Source organism: Paralichthys olivaceus, chromosome 4, assembly GCF_024713975.1.
Source record: "Paralichthys olivaceus isolate ysfri-2021 chromosome 4, ASM2471397v2, whole genome shotgun sequence".
Taxonomy (NCBI): domain Eukaryota; kingdom Metazoa; phylum Chordata; class Actinopteri; order Pleuronectiformes; family Paralichthyidae; genus Paralichthys; species Paralichthys olivaceus.
This window is the reverse complement of record NC_091096.1, coordinates 10,562,259-10,581,310: the sequence shown is the minus strand read 5'-3', so window position 1 is coordinate 10,581,310 and position 19,052 is coordinate 10,562,259. Positions and strand designations below refer to the sequence as shown.

Sequence of the window (19,052 nt, the reverse complement as noted above, 5' to 3'; positions counted from 1 at the left end):
GTGTGTGTGTGGATGGTGGTGGTGTGGAGGCTAGAGAAGGTGGAGCGGATGGAGCTGGAGGATTGGCTGGAGATTTAGAGGTGGACAGGGCCTGTTAGGATCATTCTCTTGTGACAGAGCAGCCACTCTCATCCTCTCTGCTCTCAAAGTCAGCTCATTGCGCTCTCATTTCACACTTGATGGCAAATGGAAAGGATTGGGGGGGTGAGGGAGAGGGAAAGAAAAGACTAGGCCATGAGGAGTAAGAATGGAATGGAGTACAAGGGTCAAGAGGGGTCAGATGTGGGCAAATGAGAAAAGCTGTTGGAGAGATGAGGAGGATAAAAACAAATAGAAGACGAAATGGAATAGACCTGAGACAATGCTTGGAGCAGTGTTCCTGTTTAACGATGTCTGTGTTTCATCATGCTGCCTAAACAGACATGAGTATTTCACATATTAAGAGAGTGAATATTTTCAGGTGCTGGCTGTCGATTACCTTAAATTAACGGTTGTATGTTGACTACTCTTACCTCTACAAATAACAATAACAACTAGTCAATTATTTGCATTTAAGCATCATACAATAAAACAATAAAAGTTAGTCTGGACCCCAACTTTATGAAAGAATGAAACATCTTGTCTTTGCTGTGGTTTAACCTCTCACCTGGCTGCAGTAATGTGTGTGAGTGGTCTAGGTCAGTACATCCTGACACATGGGTGCAGCTACAGATGCAACGAAGCAGACTTCTGACAATACCCAAACTGCCAGATGTTGGGTAGAAGTGAAACATACAAAACATTCAACAACAGACAACAGCACAGCCCTGGTTTTTATCCAGATGTTTAAATGTTTAAAGAAATTTTGGCCTTTTAGTTTTGAGGAAAAAATTAAACTAATTGAATGAGCACTTTAGCTTACACTAAATCATACTTTCCAATGTGCTGTGCTGTTGATGATTCCTACTACCAATATTAATAGCAACAATAATGCCTGTGGATTTTTCATCCAAATATAACAGCAGCTCAAAATTTAGGCTACCACGGGTTGTGGTTACAGGAGCAACAGATGATACTACGGCTGTCTCACTGACACTCAAATAAAAATTACATGACAGCACCGACTTTGTGATAAAAGAAAATAACATAAAATAGTGGATCAACATGCTTGTCAGGTTAGAAAGACAAATGTACCTGGTCTAGGTGAACGAAGCACGTTGCTGAAACATGTCATTGCCGACAAGCAAGGTCATTACAGCTGGATCAATGCAGCGAAACTGGATGAGTTTAAAAGACAAATGGGTTTGAAACAAGCAGCTCTCATAAGACAGACACTGCCTAAGACAGTGCAGGCAAGTTTATAGCTAAGTAGTTGACACCTCACTCAGAAGGAGAAGTTGTTAAGAAGTTGAAGGATAATTAGCCCACTAAAAACAAATCTTTAAAAATAAGCTGCTTACACATGATTTAATATTTTTAGGTCATGGTGCCAAACTGACTCCCCACTGCAAGCACGGTCTTGAGGTTATAAACATTAGTTGAGCATTTCTGCTAAAATGTGTGTATGTATATTTAAATACTACAGATTCTGTGAACTTCAAATCGAAATCCACCATTACCATGTTCATTCTTCTAACCTTCTGAATTCAGTGGGATGACCAATTTCTACAGAGGATCAATTCCCTTTAACTCACGAAATAAATCATCTAAATTGTGTACTGTCTCTGGGGCCCTAATTAAACATCTCACAAAAAAACTTTAACTATAAAGTTATCTCTCATCATGTCTGACAAAATATGCAGACGGGGCTTTATTGATAAGAAAACTGCAGCCTCAGCATGTTCAACAAAGAGCTGCTGATCTCAAAGTTTAGGTATCAGATCACATATTTATCATATTCACAAAACATGATGAAATACTGAAGTAATTATAGTACAGCACACCATGTAATCCTTAATTGTTTTTAATCTCTGGTGACCCGTTTTATTTTCCATAATTGATGAAAGCATAATATGCTCATGCTCTTCTTTCATCACATTATTATTTCTATTCTAAATTCAGCAACAGTTGTTCTTTAATAAGCAACAAATCAGCTGTTACTGGCTATAAGGTGTGTTTACAGTGTCGTCAGTATTAAGATGTGAACAAATTCTGCTCCTGCCCTTTCATAGTTGGCTTGTCTTCATCCATTTATAGCATACATGACACAAACAAGACGGAACTGAACTACATCACTCACACTGAAACACCTCAGCAGCAGCCATGTTTACACAGAGATTTGAAACTGAATACGATATTCAAAAGTGATGCTTTAATCTATTATTTACCATTACATTTCAAAGGGCTTAAGACTTGCTGACTTCAGCTCTCTGAAAACATTTATTGGGGGAGCACAGTGATTCAAATATGGAGGTAAAGTATCTATTTATGAATTTGAAAACTAGGTAATAAAACATTTTAGAATCATGAACTAATTGCTCATTCATAAATCAAAATAGGGTACTGTGATTAGCCCTATCACCTCCCAGAAACAAGAGGTTTTCTGTGTGGGGTTTGCATGTTCTCTCCATGTCTCAAGATGAATGTTGTTCTGCAGCTGTCATTTCAGTCTAATCTGTTCCAAAAGAATAAAACTGTTAGAGGGATAAATCATCAGGCAGAGAGTGGGAAACAAGGCGGGGCCAAAGTCTCTTCGATTTATTTGTGTGTTTCCTCCCACATTTGTGCACAGTCCTTAACACTATTTTATTCGTGCTTGCAAAATTGCAAGTAAAGGTTTAGGCCACAACACTTTTCATTGTATGTGTATCATTCATACTACTCACAGCTGCAGACATTTTCCCTCGTTTTTTATGTTAAGAAAGAGGGGGTGAGGTAATAGCTAAGCAGCTTTTGTTTCGGACATGGATACACATACAAAAGAACATGGCTGCTGTCTCATCTGAAGCCACTTTCTATTATTTTGTAAGAGGCTAAAAGTGTGTTGTAGTAAACTGTAAAAAAAACGAGATGTTCCTTTCCCCCAGTGATGCTCTTTTTTTTTTGATGATGAACTTTTGTACCCATGTAGAAAGTCAAACACGAGGCTGAAAGGAAGGGGGCAATGGGAGCAAGACGTAGACAGTGTCTGAATGCAAAAGTACAAAAAAAGGATTAGGGTCTGTGCCAATCTTCAAACGACAGGGCCTGTTTCTTTGTTCTGTGCCATAGAGTTTTTACAGTGGGGGCTGCTTTATGAAAAGTCTCACTATGATTCAAAAGCTCTGCCCTGTGCTCCCATCCACTTTGATTTATGTCAGGGTAAAATGACGGCAACAGCATTCCACTTGATCAAGGGATGATTCAAACCAAAACAGAACAAAATCTAACAAAATAAATATTCCGCTTTTTTTCCCTAGGAGTATTAACTTCAAACTACATCATCCACAAATGCCACTTTACTTCTCCTCCCGGTGGAGGCGTGAGATACGAAAGCTGCGTCTTTGTTGCTGAGAGATATGCACGGAGAAATTTAGACAGAGGGTGGCAGATGAGAAGGGGGGGGGGGCTGCTGCTGCTGCTTTCCTCTGATGCTTTTAGTGAGAGTGTGCTATAATTTTCTAAAAACAGGAAGAGTGACTGCATCGGGCTTCAAACAGCAGGACCTGCTCTTTGATCCATATCTTTTCATGAAAAGTTTATGTGTGCCTTAAGCTTTCCAATCGGCTGTACACCTTTATTGAGAGACTTTAAAATCATTACACATACAAAAGTATATATCCAGAGTTTAAAATTCACATAATTATAATTTATGCTGTGCAATTAGAGGTGAGCTTATTTGCATATTTGCCCTAAGCACAACAAATTAAGAGCACCCAGGACAGGATGAGGGACATGATGAGTCATTTGCAAATCAGGAATGAGAGTGATAAGACTGGACTCAAAGACGAGAATGAGGCTGGAATAAAAAGCCCCTACTTTATAGTCTCATAAAAGCCAGAAACTGCAGGGATTTTCTTTGCAATTTGAAAAATTGCCAGTGATTGGTCGTTGTTGAACAATGAAAAGAAAAACATCATTGCATATCAATAAAGTTCACTACACTGAGGTTAATAAGCCCGACGGGGCTCGTCTGCATATCCCACCAACTGTAGGGTAAGTGGCAATATACGAGAGAACCAAAACAAAAATAATAACGTGACCTGGAAAAATATATAGATTTCTTTTAAATTTGTGAATTTAATCTCAGACAATTTTTTCTCCTGCTAATCTATGACTTCACAATCTCAGAGAACATTGCATGTATTTTTCTCGTGAAGGTATGACTTTAATTTATTCTTGGAATATTACCCTCCTCCCCTGCTCCGAAACTTTTTTTCATCTATTTCCTGCCTAAAAGTTCAAGATCACTTTTTTATTTAAGTGAACAGGAAAGAGATCTCATACGTTTGGATACATGTTTACATATTTACTTTCTATTTATGGTTTACACCAAGACAAAAGTTATTCTAGCGGTGATCTAGATTTGAGAAAGAAGCTGTCATCACTTTAAATTATAAGTATAAATTTCAAATACATAGTTTAAGACTTGACATGTTATGTATTAGTTGAGCCAAGGAATAAATTGAGTTTAAAAAGTAAGTTATATAATAACAATGTCTATTGGTAAATTTGTGTGACAATGGAGGGAAGAAATTACATTTGGCCACAAACAGATGAATTCCAGCCAAACACTCTTTAAAGCTTTAAAATACAAATTATATTTGTTTTCGTGTGTTCGTTTACGAGACCAACGACTGCTGGCTCCTCCAGTAAATGATATATTAGCAATGTTTAAGTGAGGAAAAATGAGAAATCAGACATGTAATCTACCTTGTCAGAGTTTGCTGGACTCATAAAGTATCTGATTGATTACTGGATGATAGTTAAGGGCCTGGGACTAATAAACAGCTTTAATCATTGTGAATTACACTCCAGAGACAGGCTGTAAATCTGAGAGTAGAACAGAAGGATAAAAATCAGACCAGGCTGTAGTAGTCTTACATTTGCCAACTGATGATGGTCTGTAATTTAGAGGCAGCCAGGCCACAGAACACATTAGTAATGGCACCACACCAGTGCTGGAGCATATGTGTTTGAAATGAAGTTGTAAATTAAGATTTAATGTCTTGGCTGAGAAACATGACAGAAACTGGAGAGAGGAGATTAAGGATGACTTTGGTTAAATTTATATCATGAATGTTTGACGCTCATTTGTAATGCACAATGCCCGTTTTATTTTTACTTGATGTTAATGTTATTTTGCTCCTTTGAAAATCCTGCATATCCCAAGGATCCCAGTTGAGCCTCCAGACATGTGATGAAAAATGTCAAATGTAAAAGAATAAAGTAAAAGTGAAAATACACAAGAAACGGACCTGAGGCAGCAACTGCATTCACACTCAAATACTCCAAGGGATAAAGTTTTGTTTCAGATTTTTGTTCTTGAGAAATTGCACTAAATAATTTATTCCAGTGGCAAAAGTCTTTTGTGCAGTGTGTGAAAATACAAAAAGATGCAGTGTGCTGCTTACAGAGTGGACCTTCAGGTCAGCAGCTGACAGCCGACTGTCTATCATGCTGCGTCATGTAGTGATGGGGGTGGTCAAGGTGATTTTCACCCCATCATTTCTGTCTGTCAGTCTGTCAAGCAAGGCCAGCAGGTTCATCATTGCAACAGAATGGCACTGCTTTCAACCTGCAGCAGTACACATCAAACTATAAATGGAGGTATCCCTGTTTGGCTGTCTGGGTTTTGAATTTCTTAACAACCACTATATCTGATCGACTTCAAACTTAGTGGGTGTGCTGCTGAGGACCCAAGGAAGGGCTGTGTCAAGGGTGAAGATTTTTAGACGAGCGGTTCCTGTGAAAGCTTCAGACATCACTTTTGTTCATGTTACTTGAGGTGAAGAAAAAGAACTACGAGGGCAGAACAGCATCTGGATAAATTATAGATAGATTTATTTGTCCTTTGGAAAATTCATCATGTGCTACACAGCAGTCGTCAGACACGTAGAAAGAATAATAATACCTCCAACACTGTGAGCAACGACACCACACATCACCACATCAAGCATACATAACCTAAAAAGTGCTCTACATGTTATAACAGGGCCGTCACACACCGAGATTCAATCATTTTCTTGTTTCACAGTTGGTTCGAGAGTGCAATACTTGTGGGCACAAATTATCAGCAAATCCTTTCGCTTTGAAAGGATGGCACCCTGAAACGTATTCACACACCATACAGTGTCCGGGGGATCTTACTGGACATATTTTATATAGTTTATTTGTATTATTCACAGACAATGAAAATACCAGGCAGTGAAGCAGAAGGGTAGGATTCTCTCCAAGGCACATGTCTGATCACGTTAAACTGTCTCAGTTTAATGAAATACAGATGCTGCAGACCTTTTGTATAGATTGCGTCTGTGTTTGAATTCCATGGCAATTTGGCATCTATTATTGTTCCTAAATATATAAAGTTGCAACCTGGTTTAACGGAGGACCAAGCATTCAGGATACTGACAGGAAAATAGTGGTACATACAGCAAGTTATACTGGTCATACACATACAGGAGAGAGGACATGCAAACATTCGACAGACGTGCCGAGCTCTGAGTGTGAATGCATAATCAATGAAATGACTGACGGATTTGGTTCTTTTACTGACCCACACGATAAAATTATTTCACACACAGCTCACAAAGCTCCACGGGGATCTTATCAAAATCTGAAAATCAGCAGGGATCAATTTCAGTCAGGTATGGTTGCTCTGCATGTTTCCACTGAACCTGGGAGGCTATTTCTAATGCAACTCTTTCCAGAGAACAACTGAAATGCCTACGACAACTCCTATGATAAAATGCCTCTGACAAAATTTAATAGCACTTGTCCCTTTGGCTGTCTGCCTGTCACAAGAGCAGCTAGCATCATATAACTTAGTACTTCTGGCTCCAAGTCTCAATTATAGTTTTGGGTTAAAAAAGTGAAACAGTGAGAAGAAATAAAAAAGGGTACTGGAAAAGGCTACAAGATGAGGACAATGTTTCTGGTCATGGTGGTGTTCAAACAGCCTTTTTACAAAAGACTCTAGATGAGAAAGCCTGGTGTTGTACAGAGTGAGAGTGACTTACTGATTTTTAAATTTTGGCAGATGTACATCATTAGGACCCATGTGAGCATTTTCTCTGGTGTCACAAAGAGGTCACGAAAAATATAAGAGACTTTAAGCAGTACTGGTATTATTAGACTGAAAACGAGGAACAGATAACAGAAACAGAACTCATTTATGGATATATTCTAGGGAGAATTATTGTGGAATCACTATGCAGCAAATCCTTTACTGGACTTAATGAACTTCTAAGGTACACAGAGCATGAAACAAGTATGGCATAGTTTCGGGTGCTTTTGAGAGAAAATAAAGAATCAAAACATTTCTTGAACAGAACAGTTACAAGACCACAAACCATAGACCACTTGGGACTTTGGCAACCGAAATAAATCATACTAACTAAACTGACAAAAACACACCAGGGTCTTAAACAGAAGTAAGGTGTGAAAGTATGCTAAACATCAGCCAGTGAAGGAACTTGAGAAACAATTTGGTCATGGCTCCCGGATATTGTTAACGGAATGGCAGAAGCACTTGTAAAATATGTTTTACTACTTACTGGTAGTTGTGATAATCCAATGTTGAAGGTTCTTTGACATTGAGCTCTTAAAATGATGATAAACAGGTACAAAGCTGAGTGTCATGAGCATAACAAGGAAGATAAATGAAAATAGTTATTATTCAATTTTACAACTGTGCCTCAAATGTAACAGGTAATTTCCACATAATAGGGGGTCATGAAAACTACATCACAGGAATTGAGTGGGGAGTACAAAAGACTAAAAACAGCCAAGAACTTGATTCAAATTGCAAATGACTTGTGTCATGAAATTAATGTGATCTACTGTTCCACAATCTGAGATCAGCTTGACAAGAATGAACACTCAGTAGATGTAACCTTCATAACAGAGGTTCACTGAAATCCTTGAGAGCCAAATTGGAATTCCTCAAACACAATATTTATGAAAAACTTGAAGAAAAAAAATTAAAATAAATTTAACCAGGCAATACATATTTTTTTATTTTACCTTGGTTATATTTTCCATAGAAAGCAATTAAAATGCAAACAAATGTGGAAAAAAAAAGTCCATTCCAATTTTGACAAGATAAAAAAGAGGTGGTTGTAAGGTAAGGCAGGGTTGCTCACTAGTTCAAATTCAATTTAAATTCTAGGGCAATGAAAAGTGTTGTGGCCTAAACTTTAACTGCTGAATCTTTTTATTGAACTACACCAAGATCAGCAATGGTCACTAAGGTCTTTTTTAATCATTTTAATCATTTGCATAAAAACACTAAGGTTAATTTAATATAGTGTAATTCTGTCATGAAAACAAGATGTATTGAACACCTCACTGTTTGTATATTGTATATATGGTATGTTAGAGTTTTCTTACTATACTGGTAGCTCAGAATCTCTCTCTGTCACTTTGTTCTTGCTTTAAACATTTCCATGGAAACCCTTTCCTGCATCTGTTAAGGTACACCTAACGGTCATGCTGCTAAGGGGCAGTGGGTGGTCACCAGGTAGGGACAGCAGGGGTCAGCGTCTGTATGACGGCAACAGGCATTTGATCAACTAAGAGAGAAAGATTCTACAGATTCCACATTATATTCCATTAATAGGCTGGTAATAACTGCACGCTACAATTCTATGTTGATTTTGACATCTCCTGTGCACCTTTGCTATTTGAAAATACAAAAGTTGCACCTATGTGTACATAAAGTATGATGTGACCTAGTAGAAACAAAGATCGGAATTTTGATAGAAAAACAAGAACCTGCTCTGTGCAACCATGATATGCATGAAACATCCTCAGATGTGTCACTTCACTCAGCTACAGGTTTGATTTCAGCCAGGAGGCGTAAGCCCTGGGAGCCCAATCAAGGGCCATTGCTGTCACACATTCAAACAAACACACCAACCTTGCAGCACGGCTTGTGTTCAAAGCACACTGGGGGAAACAGTTTAATGTTATGAGTCTGTGAGTGTGAGCCAATGCTCATTTTGTCCAAGTTAGACTCTACTGTTTCTTTAAAAGCAGCTCTGATGCATGGCTGCAGGTATCAACACTAAAGCCATATGTGTACACACAGCTACATATACAGACTTCTGCACATAAACCATATAGAAAAGCTGGGACCTGATTCCCTGGTGTGTGGAAAAATAAAGTTTTATCCTATTTTATCGTATCGCTATTGATTGATATTGAGTCTTACATTTACACTTATAGGATTCTTTTAATGTATATGGTGTGTTTGTGTCAGTGATTCAGATGGATCAGCAGTATCTGACTATTTGTTTCAGATACACACACACCCACATTAAGAATGACCAGTGCATCCGAGGTGCCGTGCGTTGCAGATAATAAATGACTGCAGGTTCCCCAGTCCAGGAGAGATAAATGAGCACTGTCAGTATGTTTACATGGAAAGTTCCTGAAACTGTCCATTACTGCGTGGTTCAAGAAAATGTGTGTAAATTGAAGAAACTGTCCTCATTACTGCTGCCTAGATGTAGAATCATCACTGGAATGCCATTATATGCTTAGTGAGCTCTCTAAAGGTAGAAATGAGGAGACACTTAATAATTCCAGGAGACACACAAAGCCGCACAAGTATGACCATGAAACATACAGAAACAATTTCCTGTCTTCAAGTGAAGGGACCTTTCCTGTGATGTACAACTATCATCTATCAGACAGAGACTGTGGCACACCAAAGTGGACTGGAATTTTCACACTGATTGTGATCAAACTCTTCAATCATTTCAGTGAGGAAAGATGCTTTATGTCTCTGCCTTCAACGAAGGTTGAGGTGTCTGGCTTTTCTGTCTAAAATATTGTAAGCTTTTTCCACTGATAATGACACCAACTTAGAGGAGGAGCAGATGGAGACTGTTGTGTGGGGACACCAGATGGACTCACACATGCTATATGTTGGTAATGACGGGGAGAGCTTTTCCATTTCCATCAGTCACAATGACTATGATGATGATTGCTTCCATGTGTGCCACGGGTCGCACCTCCAGACTGGAAAAATAAGAGAGGAGTAAACACACACTGAGCAAATTTACAAAGCCTCGCTACTCATTCAGTCACAGTCTGCTATCATGATGCTATATACACCTACTGCTACACAAGGCTACACCCTTCACCCTTCCACTAATGCAAAAGGACAATCCATTTTCAGGAAGGATCAGCCAATAAGAGAACTGAGATTAAAAGTGATAAAGATGGTAAAAATGTGTTGCTGGACAGGATAATCTGATCCTTAACATATGCTCCAGCCTGTCAAAGGCACTGGACGCTGCAATCAGACTCCATCATTCAGCTCAGTGGAGTATGCACAGGCCTGTCAGTAAAGTATAGTTACTGTAAAGAGAAGGCAATGATGTCCTGAACAAAATTGAGGGATGTGCCCCCGAGCTCCAAGGTATAAAGGAACACGTATGTGATCAAGTGTCTTCATCGCCCCCTGGTCAGTGGCAGCAGTACAGATCATAAACTCTGCCTTATCACACTGAGGTTTGTCCAAGTGCTAATTTTTCCCTGTAAATTGGGTTTTAAGTAATTTTTTGATGGTATAAAATGGGGTGTCAACTCATGATGGACAGCTGAGAGTAATTTGTGATCAGACGAGCATATGTATCCCTGGTAACTACTGCACAGGCTCCAAGTGACTCAGCTCAAGATGGCAACATTCGTATTGGAGACAGTTTGCCCCTCATTTCTGAAGAGCAGGAGGAAGTACAGATGTGTTATTTAGTTCTATATACAATCCATGTTCCCACAGGATAGTCTTTTGGAAACTTCAGACCTACAACAATTCAAAAAAACATTAAAAATTTACTTCCATATGGGAAATAAGGTTTTTAAAGACTACCCAGATTCACTCCATGTGAAGGCTGTATTCTGTGCTTGTTTCTCCAGCAGGAGTTCTAAGCCTTCAACACTATGTTCGCAACCGGCGGGTTTGCTTTTAACTGAGATGTCAGCAGGTAATGTGAGTTTTCTGAAGAAGACACCAGGGTTTCACCAGCTTATTCCTTAAGACACTAATATGTAAAACAGCACCCTGCAGCCACGTTCACAAAGAAACCGTTTTTCAGGTGTAGAAATTCAAGACGCAGTTGAGTGTTCACAAGGCACAAGAAGAGTTTTTTTACAATGATAGACATTCAACTGCCTGAGGTTGCTAAACTAAATGTGATAAACAGAAGAAACCTGAATATATAAAAAGCTTAAAACACCCATATGTAGTTACTACTGTTTGACTATGACGTTTGTGTCCTATGACATAAGGGAACACACTCCCTGTAACATAAAATATGTCATAACTCGTGGACATGGAACTAGATATGAACACTATTACTTTCATCGTAAACACAAAAACTAGTGACTAGAATACTATTAATGCAGAAAACCCAGAGGTCTTTTAAAATGAACACATGTGAGAACATTTCTGCCAAACAGCCCATATTCATTACCGGAGAACAGAACAGTGCCTGTTTATCGCAGCATTGGTACAGCCTGGTGTCTGTGGATAGTCTGACATTGTCATTTTAGTAATTTTGTCTGTATCCTCTGAAAAAACAAGGGATTGTTGTCACAGGAATAAATCCAGAGAGAGAAATAATGCAGATAGAGGCCTGCAGCAAACACAAGCAAACAAATTTTAGCCACCTTAAATCCCTCATTTATTTTTGCATCATTTATCTTTCCAACCCTGAGCTGATGTAGACTGATTACTGCCAGTTTTGGTACACTATACACTATTATAACCATTTACACAGGTACTAAACATTGGTGGACGCATTACACACACACATCAAGTCTATATACATAATGCAGAATAACATCTTGAGCTTACTGTTGCAATATGTGAATGTGATATGCTAAGTGATTGCAGTTACAGTTAAATCTAGTTATTCTTTGCCGTCTGCTTCATTCTTGCATTCTTCTGAATCTTAAAGAATCAGCCAATTCAAAATATTTCATATCAAGAGTTGACCTTGTCCTTACTCCATGATATGGCTGATGCATTTCTACATTTTCTGCAATATTCAACTGTAGTGGTTTTGTTGTTAAAATGTGTCTATAGCTCCCAATGTCAAATGGATTGTTTGACATTCGGAGAGTACATCTTCCCACAAATCAATCTTTTCTTTCCTGCTGTGGCCCATGCGGTGCAAATCTTAGCAAGGTAATAATCCTACATTTAGGATTTGAGTGCATGTGTGCCCAGTGTGTGTGCATGAGCATGACTGTAAAGGCATGTCTCATATTGAAGCATGGCAACCATTTACTGTATGTCCTTCCCTGGGAGGCATATAGAGTGAAAATATCTCTTCCCTTTGATGCCTATAACCTTAAACATGCTTAGGTCAAGTTCACACACACACACACACACACACACACACACACACACACACACACACACACACACACACACACACACACACACACACACACACACACACACTAATCCTATTGATAAACAAATGGATAAGGTTAAAAACTAAATCTCCTTAACTTATGTAATCAGAAGGGGATACGCTAATGAAAAAGGTATATGCTGAGGTGAACACCCAAAATAAGGAATGGACGGGAAGCAGCTTATGTACGTCTGTGGACTGAAGACTTATTTTTCTCAAAAGGCTTAGTCTGTGATTGTTCCTTAAATCCTCTAAAGCTGATCTGACCCCACATTGTCCAAGAAAGACCAACGGCTGTTAACCTTCCACTGTGCATGAGTGTTTGTGTAAGTATCAAAGGGAAATGTCGACGCAGGGGGGATTATACGAGCCTGAGCAAACGGTGCAAGAGAGAAAAAAATAGATGGTGTTAATGTGTGTGTGTTTGTCTGTGTGGAAGCCTCAATCCCAGTTTTCCTATAGTTTCCTGCATTATTGAGACCAATGAGTTGATTGGTCCAATCCACTAAAATAGAGGAGGCTACGTTTATGACCTATACAGCATTGTCCATCTTAATAACGGCAAGTGATATAGCTGTGATTCACCAGTAAATATCATTATCATCTCATTCAAAATTGCAGCAAAGGTCAACTACTCTGAAAGTAAAGAAATCACTCAGTAGGAATTTGTTTTCAACCACTAACAAAAAAAAAGCTTTCCCCTGCTGTAAATGATGGGCTAAGTGCCACCATAACAAGTCACCTCTCCTTTGTTTATGAATTCATTATGTAAGCAGAACAAAGATTTGCAACTACCAGGCGATTCATTGTTATGTATTTCAAAGCTTCTGACAACTTTCATCAAAGTGGTTGAGCTGTTAATGTATTCACTTTTGAGATTTCCTCTCCTCTTATTTCAGGCCTCCATCTCCCTCCTCCGCCCGCGTCTCACCACAGAACTACAGATGATCAGTGAGTTTCCCTGCTAACAACTTTCTCTGCCTTTGGCCCTCGGTTCACACAGCACTGCTTTTTCACCTGTCAGTAGAAGAGGAGGAGATGAATTCCTTTCCCGACAATGTAATTACAGTCAGGACTCCTGGCTCCTCATCAAGTAGCATAAAAGCTGAGAGGTTTCGTTTTTGTCACAACTCTCTGCAAGAAACGCCACCGCAGTAATTCCTTAAGCCTGTCACGTACATGCCTCTAGCAGGTGGGTGGTCAGGAGCTGGATGCAGAAATAACAATTCTGCTATCAAAAAGCTTCAATATAAAAGACAGTTACACAGACGCAACAGAAACACAATGATAAAGGAGGGTAAATGAGTGTAGAGTGGAGGGAGGGAAGAGCAGATAAAACAGATTTCAATGTTCAGTGTGTAGATTAGTATGCACACACATTTAAAAAACGATTCAGGAGGTAATTACAACCAGATTAACAACTACTGGTGACTGCAGACTGTGTCACATCAGTTTTTAATATATTAAATGTCAGAGAGCACAATTAGATTTACTTGAAAATTTAATCTGCCCTAATTCATTTTGATCGTCATAAAAACAGCCACATTTATTTTATAACATTTAAACAAATGAAAAAAAGAGATGAGGTAAGAGGATCTGGTCGTGACAGTCTATATTGTAAACCTGAGATTCAACGTGTCCTGCCTCCTGCATGCTTCACTCAATATCACCCCTCTCCTGAATGTGAATCTGAATTTTAACAGTAGATATTTGATTATTTACACTGAAGAATCACAGAGAACAGACTCTGGTTCAGATCTAATTTTGATTACAGACCCTTAAAACTGAGAAAAACCGGAGTAAAGTACTGACAGATGATGCAAAATCGAGAGCTGCATAGAAACCTCTGTGTCAGATTAAAAACACAATCCACTGTCACGTGTTCAACACCATGAGTAGATTTCACACAAGTAATAATTTGCTTCAGTATGAAATTATGATAATCATGACAGCGCAATTACATCCAAGCAGGGTGACTTCCCCACTGTTTGACATGTATATCAAGCAGGTAGCACGCAGAGTAATAATATCATAAGCATATGCTGCCGCTGATCAAATCCTTTCCTCAACTTGTAAATCCCCTATAATGCGAAATTGAAACCGCAGGCAATCAGGTAATCCAACAAGGTGTCTGGACCTCCAGGGCATCCGGAACTGTCTCGTTGAGGATTCCTCGCTGTTGAGGGACTTTGACAACTGACATGTGGGAGCTGGAGGCGGCCAACGGTTTTTGGAGTGCTGTTCACTTTACTGAGGAGAAAATTGGACGGTGACAGTGAGTTAAAACACCACAGTGAATGCTTTTCTCTTTTCAAGCTGCAGCGATTAGACAGGAATTCTATGCACAAGCTACACCATATTATTAGTGTCCTTGTGGATTGAGATGTGGCACGTTTGTAGAGAAACGCATGCACGATATTCACATATGCCACCTTATTATAAACTCTTTGTCATTCAATATTAATCAGCCACCAGCAGAGAGATGTAAAGATGGAGAAGGATAGAAGGGTGGGAGTTGGGCAAAAGGAGTGATAATGGCGAGCATGGGTTTGAGCGTTTGTGTGAGGCGGATGGTGATTTGTACACTCCATTTACTCTGCTCTCTGATCACGCACTCCAGTTACAGCTACTTCAGTGAACCTGTTATCACACTGTCAAACATGTGTCAAGAGGCTGACAGCGTGATTATTGCACGCCATATCAAACAAAAGCTCTCAGTCATCATTGCTGCCATGTCGCAGTTAAACTCACAGCATGTTAGTTATTGTGAAATTAATCAATGGTGGTTTTGTCCCGGGCTTCACTGGACAAAATTCTGCTTATTAACATCATCACATGGATAATGAAGTAGAGGAAAGTCATGTTTTGACAACAAACACTCTTTCAGCTTCGATATGGAGCTTTGCCAACTAAGTCTCATAATAAATACTAAAAAAGAAGGCTTATCTTTCCAATGCTAGTCCTACTCACCAGATGAGGGTGGGTGGGTATGAGGCTGCCATTGGTCACTTATTTTAGGCAGCTGACTCCTCCATAGACTGACTTGTGATTGGTAAGGTAAGGTATACTTTATTGTCCCATAAGGAAACTGGCCATGGGCTCGACGCCACTGTACAGATGCGTATTTCGGCTTCATATCTGGATTGTGGGATGAAGTGGAGGAGACATGTCATCCATCTTGATATACAGGCTATGGTACCGCACAAGATGATTGTGATTGGTTAAAGAAATACAAACAAACCAGAGGGATTTTCCTCCATAAGAGAATCACATTGAGTTCAGACAGCACTGACTAAACATCATTGAGATGGTGTCTGGCTATGGACGACGATCTAGTGTGGAAAACAGCACTATAATTTAGCTTTGATAAGCGTATATTATTTCATTTTATTCTGAGAAATAAACAGTATGAATGGGACTTAAATACAGCAAAGATTTGATATTATCCAGTTGAGTAAAGTGTTCCAGTTACAGTAACTAAATACTCCAGGGAAATTTGAAAGTGTAAACATAAGAGGGGATTGTTATCAGTAAGATGTCATTCTGCCACCAAGGTGACAGAACAAATCCATAAGAGGCAGTGACTCACAAAGTCATAATCCCAGTGTATTGTAACATTAAGGAGACACAGATGATTGCATAAACTGATTGGTTCTGAGGCATATTTGTGAGTGTTTAAGTAATCCTATGGTAACAACTGATATTTCCGAGTAGGATTGTTATTCACATCCAGTTTTTCGGTTTCTGCTCACTTAATTAAAGTACCTTTTCTCTTAATTCATCTCTTCACAAACAACCACTCTTCAATCTGCATGAATACCTTCCCATGTAAACACACTCATCCTCACTCAATGGACAAAACACGCTCGATCACAGAATCAGTCTCTGTGTCCTCCACATGGAGAGACAGCACTGCTCTACCCTCACTGTGCATTTTTTTCCTCCCGTTATTCACCTTGCACTTAAACAGAGAATAACCGATAAGAGGACTTTTTAGTTTTATAACACCGCTGATAAGGGGCCCTCGCAGTCTTTTTAGATACAGGCCTTATCTGCTTTCCTTTATGGCCGCCGCTTATCATTGATTCCTTTCCAGACATTTCAGGGGATTAGGTGAGATTTACTCTAGGATTATTTCTTTTACGGAATTCCATCCATTTACACTATCATGTCAGGGACATTATGATAACGCTGACAAGCTGAAAAATCTATTTGTGGATGAGGAAATTAAATTAATTTTACTCAAGGCAAGCACTCATCCATCTGATTTACCATGTACTTAAAAAGACGGACTTAACCCTTTATATAATGGTCATTTTCTCCATCTTGTAGGTGTTATTGGCAACTTAGACACTTACATTGAAGCTCTCAACATGCTTTTAGTTGTTTGTATGAGAGAGGTGCACTTGGGATCAAGTGAGGACACAGGAGAATCACATCTACAGAACAACTGTGGCAGATTCTTCTTTCTGCCAAATATCTGACAGAATTGGTGCCATCTAAAGTCAAAGAGTGGTCAGACCAAATCTGATTTCTTTTAACTGCATCAAGTTACTCAATAAATAAAACCTTCACTGGCTTAAATGTTTGCAGAGTTCCTTAAAGAGCTCAACCATATAGATTTTTTCTTTTATTTAAGAGTTATTTTCAAACTCAAATAAATAAATGTAATTAATTATTGAGGCTTAATATTTTATACTTTAACCATAAGTGATTTTATAAATAGCTATAATTAAAAAGAAAACCAAATACAACCAACTATACAGTACTTAAATTAAGAAGAAAAACATACATGCACATCTTATCTGCAACAGCAAAAGTATTTATACCCGTGCATATTGTTTCTGTTACATATCCTTCTCATATGGGCCAATTTTTATATGTAAAGACTTTGCTCATTTAGGTTTCAATCAAATTAGCATCAACTTAGTTACGTGTAAAGCAGTTGTTTTCAGAAAAATGATTCTTTGATTACATTTCAAATGTTTGACCAGAGCTTGACTGCATAGCTCCACTCACTGAACTGAAAGGAAGCTGGAAGTTTATTCATGAGCGCTGTCGCTTTGACAAACACGCCAAACTCTGCTTTTGATTCTTGATTAGTCTCCTTGCTGAATGTTGGAGATGAACTTAATTTTTAAATTTTTTTGTAACTGAAGTGAATTTCTCTTTAACTCGCTGGCGGAGATTCGGACAGTTTGGGCCACCATCACTCTTTTTTTTGCTCTGCTAATCAAACATTTGCTTTCATGCATAAACATTTGAATGTCATTCATATTTGTTGCAGTGATTCACATCTTTTAATACTATTCATGAAGTCATATTTTGTTTAATGGCGTTTCTAAAATTCCAGCCCTAATCAGGCCTCAGGTTTACCTCCCACACGGCACATGGACGGCTGTGAACACCATGTGCTGACAGATCATGTTGTGGATGTCAGAGAGAAAATCAGGTGGGTTTTGCTCCAAAAAGCTCAACCACATGCAAAATAAGCAGCCAATACCAAAGAGTGACTTCAAATCCAGGGCTACAGGCAGCCATGTTAACAAGAACTACAAAAATGAAAACCAAAATGGAGGGCATGGCAACATGAGCTAGCACTTAGCAGCAAGCTAACAGAACACACGCAGTGAATAAAATAAAATAAAACAACCAGATGACAACAGGAGCACACGATGTTAAGCTAACACTGTTAAGCTAACACTGGGAACAAACCAACAGCGTCTTACCTGTGATGGCTGTACGTTGTCAGCCTGATGAGACCAGGCCACGCTGGACAACATTCATCTGCAGAGACATGTCGCTGGTGTCCAGAAGACTTTATATAAATCCACACAACCTGGGAGAATCGTCTTCTGGTTGATTTGTGGCCATTTTGTCAATGACTATTGTATAACCACGTGTTTGTGAACCTCCATTCATGTGACTGTAGCTACACCTGTGTCCACCTGAAACTTCCTGTCAAAATGGCCGCCGTGGAAAAAAAACCCAACTTTATTAGCATCAACATTCGTCCTCTTCAGGCCTGAAACATGTAAAGGTCCCAGACAGCTGGTTGTTTTCAGCTCTTTCTCTTCACCGCCGCTCAGACTCAATGTATACTGAGTTTTATTTTACACTCCAGGCGAACTACAGCAGCTACTGTAGCTCGAACAGCGAAGCAGCTTTACTGTAAAGGTTTTATTCACATTCAGGCTGAAAGCAGAGAGAGTTGCATTATGGGAAGTGTAGGACCTGGTGATTTAGTTCGTTAGTTAGTTCCCAGTCCCATGAAACAAACTGCAGAGCAACACACAGTTAACAGTACACATCATTAGACATCATACAATAATTAAAAAAACAGACATCTCATTTATGGACACTGATCAATATGGTAACACCTTAATATGAATATGACTCCTGTGAGTCTTTATTTTTATTTATGGAAGTATAAAAATCTAACTTACCAGGCTACCTAATTACATAGATGGTTGCTCTGTAAAAAAGCTAGTAAGCAAACCTCAA

At 39.0% G+C, this 19,052-nt stretch overlaps 1 protein-coding gene across 1 annotated transcript in view; it reads right to left on the bottom strand.

Moving 5' to 3' along the window:
- The window catches only part of rnf180a (ring finger protein 180a), a 57,372-nt gene extending 38,868 nt beyond the window's left edge, over positions 1–18,504 (bottom strand). Inside the window, exon 1 of the mRNA XM_020102688.2 lies at positions 18,278–18,504. The gene's annotated coding sequence lies outside the window, so the exon portion shown is untranslated. The remainder of the gene's footprint in view (positions 1–18,277) is intronic.
- Between the last annotated feature and the right edge of the window lie 548 nt (positions 18,505–19,052).